Here is a 5,583-nt window from a genome sequence, read left to right on the forward strand (position 1 = left end):
ACCGGATTTCGCATAGAAAGCCGGTATTTTGAGTCCGGTATTGTTGGCCGGTTTGCTAGAACATAATACCGGCGGTTTTTTTTTTCTAAAATACCGGTTTTTACCGGCAAACCGGTTTTTTGTCCAAGAAATTTTTGATATTTGCGGCCTATATTTTATCAAAATTACTTTTAACCAAACAATTAATATTCAAGCGTGTAAACTTTATGACTTTTTTTAACATTGAGTGCTTTTGTGTTATTTTTTTAATATGGATTAACTTTTAGATTATTTTTTGTTATGAAAGAATTTACTTTTGTGTTATTTTTGGAGTTAAATTGTATTTATAGAAAATTATAAGGTAAACTATACAATCGATCGAACCTCCCGATATAACCCGGTTCAACCGATTGTACCATTTTTTAGCCCGAATTTTGAATTGCCTTTTATATTTAGGTAGCGAATGTTAATATGTTGAATATCTGGTCAAAATACCTAAAGCATATTTTACCGGATAAAGTTTTCTAAACTTAATGAGCATTTAATGTTTTTGTGGTATAAATTTATGTGACTCGATAATTATTCGACAAATCTTTAAATTAATTTAGGGAAAATCTTATAGAATAGTAACGGACTTTCAAAAGTGTTCCAATTAGTTCGTCGATGTGTATTTTTTTAACATTGGGTAACTGAATCTTCAAATCAAGTCTCACCAATTTTTTTGTGCATCAAGAAAGAAATGAAGGATAAGATGTGGGAGTCGGAATTTGCAATATATGTAGTTAAATTAAAAAATGTTAATTATATTAAAATTTATAAATAAAAAATAAATTTCACGTCGCTACTCAGTGTCAACTTCAAAAATAAGATAAAATGATTTCCTATATGAAACAAAAAAGAAAAAGACTAAAAAAAATATGTTAAAACCTTTAATTTAATCAAAACGAATTGGAACACTTTTAAAGTTGAGTGACCTAATTGGAACACTCTTGAAAGTTGGTTATTGGGAAAAATTAAAATGAGAGAAAAAAAAAGTGTGAGAAAGATTTGTGAAAAAAAAAACCTCTAAAAAAATTCAAGAACAATAATAGAAAAATCATAACTCAAAAATATACATAAAAAAAATCAAAAATGTTTGAAAGATTAATTTTGGAAGCATAATCAAGGTGTGCCAACTTCGCCGGATTATTGACCCTAAGAAAACCCCGACTGTTAAAAATTTGGAAGCATATTTTTCATAGGTTGAATGGTACGTAGTTGGTCATTAATACCTTACCTTCTGTATTTTTTAAAATACATAAGCGTTTATATGAAAGATTAATTTTCGCATGTCATATAGTTTAGTTACTTGGCTTTTATGACAGATTATTTTTCACATGTCATATAGTTTCGTCACTTGGATTTTATGTCAAAACATTTTCAGAAAACGACAAAAGTAACAAAATCTTGGATCACACTTTCCATGCTATATCATGGACTAAGTTATAGGCACGTGTGTTATAATTAAATGTGGACTTTAATTTAAATATGTAGTTCTTCAAGTAACGCAAGGTGTTTGAGGCATTTGTAATGGGCTCACGCCCAACCCCCACCCGCCCAGGGCGCTTTGGGCAAAAGAGTGGGTCAGAAAACAAGTTTAGGGCAATCGTAAGTAATGCATATTTGCTTATTTGATTTCTAAGCCAACCACAATGTTTTATCACATACTTAAAAAAAACCTTTATTTAACCTTATGTGAAACAATTAGACACATTTTATTGGTTCTGGTTATTGAAAGTCCTATTTATGTGACAGTGATATGGTGGGATGTTTTTCACTTTTTAGTAAAACTTTTACGAAGGCTATTACACATTTAACTGAAAGTGATTAGTAAATCCACTCATGTTACACTTTTTAATGAGACCATCACACATGCTTTTTATGAAATAGATGGTAAGTAATTGTTCCTTCTCAGGGGTTGGGAGGAACACGTTATTACGTGTCTTTAATCAAAACTTCTTTTGAGAATGAAATACCACCTGAAATGAAATTAAGGTTACGTTATGATTATAGTACTTAAATACTTGTTACCTCAGCATTTTTGGTTACATATGAGTGGTGAAACATGACATCGAAAATAAATATAATGCTACCGATTTGAATAGAAGTCACTAAACGAGAACATCATGCATGGTCCCTAGAAAGTATAGTACAATATATTTTTTTTATTATCATTGTTTTAACTAATTTAAGAATTATATATACCAAATACGTGGATATATAGGCCAGTGGCCATTAAAAAAAGGCGTTTATTTAAAAAATGGGAGGGTTTGAGTTTAAGTCCGACTTGTGATCAAATACGGCTGGTAGGTTGGTCTTAGGGGGTTTTCTCATTTATGGTATGTTTTTTTTCTGGGGATGAACTCTGATATTAGGAAGTGGAGATGATCAGGTGGGCTGGTTCTTCAAATAGCCGTCAAAAGAAAAATGATAGAATCACAGAATTTGTCCTTTATCTTTATCCTAATTTCACTAATTGTTCTTTATCTTATAAATTGATCTTTTTTGTCCTTTATATTTTAGAATTCAATAACGTTTGCCTTTTGGCGCTAACCCAGTTAGTTTTTCTCGTTAAGTCAAGTCATGTGCTATACGCGTAAGGGCAAATTGATCATTTTACTTATATATTTAATTAAAAGTATTTTATTAAATTAAAAAAAAATTAAATAAAATTAACATTAAAATAACATAAACCCCTCAACTTATTTCTTCGCATATGGAGCAGATTCTTCGATTGAAACTCTAGGGTTTCAATGAAGAAGACGACCTTCATGTTGTTATTATAGATTATTGTTTTCAAACATTTACTGAATATCATTGGTAGACCAACTGGTTAGGTTATGGTCTCGTTACACATCTTTTAATTTATTTTTGTTAACTAATAATTATATTATCTTAATTACTTAATATATATAAGTAATGAAAATCATGTTTATAACGAATGTCTACATTAGAGCAACTGGTTAACACTAAAAGCTTGTATCATGGAGACCCGGGCTCGAAACCCGGGTCAGAACTTATTTTTTTGATATAATTTTATAACTAATTAATCATTTATTTAATTATTATAATCTTTCAAAAATCATAATAAAATCATAAAAATCATTTTTAAACCAATAAAAATTTTATAAATTCATTGTAAAATGTAATTCATCATTTTCCACTTAAAAACCCTACCTTCGTTTTCGTAAAACTGCAATTAAAATTGGTTCACTAATCTAAAACGTAAACTTTAACTCTTTAAAATTTATTTCGTTGAAACCGTTAAAATACAAATTTACCTCGTAATCATTAGTTCAAGTCTTTTGAACGTCGTGCTTAGAATGAATTCCTATAAGATATTAATAACCAAAATTTTCGTTAAAAACGTAAATATTAATAAAATAATCAAAAACTATAAAATTAGCAATAAGTTATAATAAAATAATAACCAGCTTTTAAATAAATTTATAATAAATACCCTTGCTAGATTTTTCGTTAAGTTTCGTATTTATTCTTATTATAGTTTGTTCGGGTCGTTTGCTTTGGGTTCTTTGACGCCTTCAGTTAATTCTTAATCTTTCGCTTCAACTTCAAAGGTGAGTTTCTCACACCCCCTTTTTATACGTTTTCATATTTTAGGGGTAGTATATGTATCCTACCAAAAACTTCAAGATTTACAATTTTGCTTACCAACTACAATTCATATCATGGACTTGTGTGCTTACTTGCTTAATTGTTATATACGTGGATTTCAAGTGGTTGCCTCAATAAGTATAATCATACGCCCCCCTTTGCACTCAGGTCCATTTGTATCGAGTGGAAAAGGGACCTCATATCCGAGTACGTTGGTAGCCAACTGGAAAGGACCTTCATTTGTTCTTTACACTCAGCTCCATTGCATCGAGTGTAAAGAACCCTTACTTGCGCATTTCACGAGTTTCATGGAATTGTATGCTTTTATGTATTCATATAAACTATGGGAACTCATAAGCTATATTTATAGCTGACTGTACTTTATACATATGCTACAGGACTGTGATCAGAGGATGAAGTGATTTGAAGACACTTAGAAAATTTAAGGCTATTCAATAAACAAAGTTATTATTATGGTTGTTTGCTGGATTTGGTTATGTATTATTACATTTGAATTTGTTTTACATGAAGCTTGAATGAATTAATGATATTATGGTAACCTAATAGTGTCACGTGTGTTTGAGCAATCTGTACGTCACACTCAGGCGTTTCCACTTTAGCCGGGGTGTTACAGATTGGTATCAGAGCCGTGACTATAAGATAGGGCATTAGACGTAGTGTTCTAGGTAGCTATAGCTTAATTGTTTAATTGTTTAGGTTGGATGATTGGAAAGATTATGTGGGCCTATATTTGATTGTTTGAACACACTTACTATTACTGTACTGCTACATTCGTTTACGCCTCATGTACACAATCACACACACAAGTCCAAGGCTTAGGCCTAAAAGTAAAAATTTTCAAAAGTTTTTCAAATATTTACAAACAAGTTTTACTTGGGTTTTCCGATAATTCTTCCTCATAAAGATGGTTCTACGTGGCAGGTATGTAATAACTGGAAGGGGGACGTGCTTGTTTCCTGAACTATTGACACCAAGGTTCATGAAACCTAAGGATAAGTAATGCACATAAATCCCAATCAGCCACGGGACCTGGTTGCTTACCTGGAGAGTTCGGGAAGGGCATGAAACTTATTAGGCCAAAGCGTACCACACCAAACGCCATACGAATCACAACTTTATGTTTTCAAACGTGACCGTGTCCTCTTTGTGATAGGGATATGGTTACACTCCTTAGGATGTCACACAAGTCATGGTGGTTCATGCGACGTGTGACTCCGACCCTCAATGTTTTACAATGTGTTTTAACCGAAAGTCTGTCAAGTCATGGTGATACACGAATACCCAGCTTTTGGTTCGATTTATTTTTGAAATTTCTGTTTTTTGTGTTGGAATATAAGAATCCATGGTGGTTCATGAAAACTCTAAGTTCCACACCATGTTTATTATTATCATTATGGTTTTCAAATTAAACAAACTTTAGCGAAAATTACGTTATGCATTATTCCGAGTCTAACGATTTTCGTCACCCTCGTTCGCAGAATGTCTTCCTGACACCCTAAGCGCCGTTCATCTGGAACTTCTAGCCACAAGATGACTGCTCAGATCACCAAAAAACTGACTTCGGTCCTACCATATATGATGACTCAAATGCATCAGAATATCATGGCTAGCATTAATCCCACTCCTCCTACGCCTTCAGCTTCTGTTGTGACTTTCAAGAACTTTACTGATGCCAAACCTACCGCTTTTAACGGAACTCAAGGTACCACTGCCTTACTTCAGTGGTACGAAAAGATGGAGAGCGTGTTTCTCCACATCGAGTGTCCTGATTATAAGCGAACCCGATTCGCTTCAATTGTTTTTGAGAAAAGTACACTTACATGGTGGGTCAAGGAAAAGTCGACCCGCGGTGCTGAAGCAGCCTTGGCCTTGCCTTGGAACGAACTAAAGGATCTCATGACCCGACAACTTTGTCCTCCAAATGAGCTC

The sequence above is a fragment of the Bidens hawaiensis genome, unplaced genomic scaffold (assembly GCF_021521415.1).
Source record: "Bidens hawaiensis isolate Kalapana, Puna unplaced genomic scaffold, B.hawaiensis_p1.1 tig00027770_1, whole genome shotgun sequence".
Classification (NCBI taxonomy): domain Eukaryota; kingdom Viridiplantae; phylum Streptophyta; class Magnoliopsida; order Asterales; family Asteraceae; genus Bidens; species Bidens hawaiensis.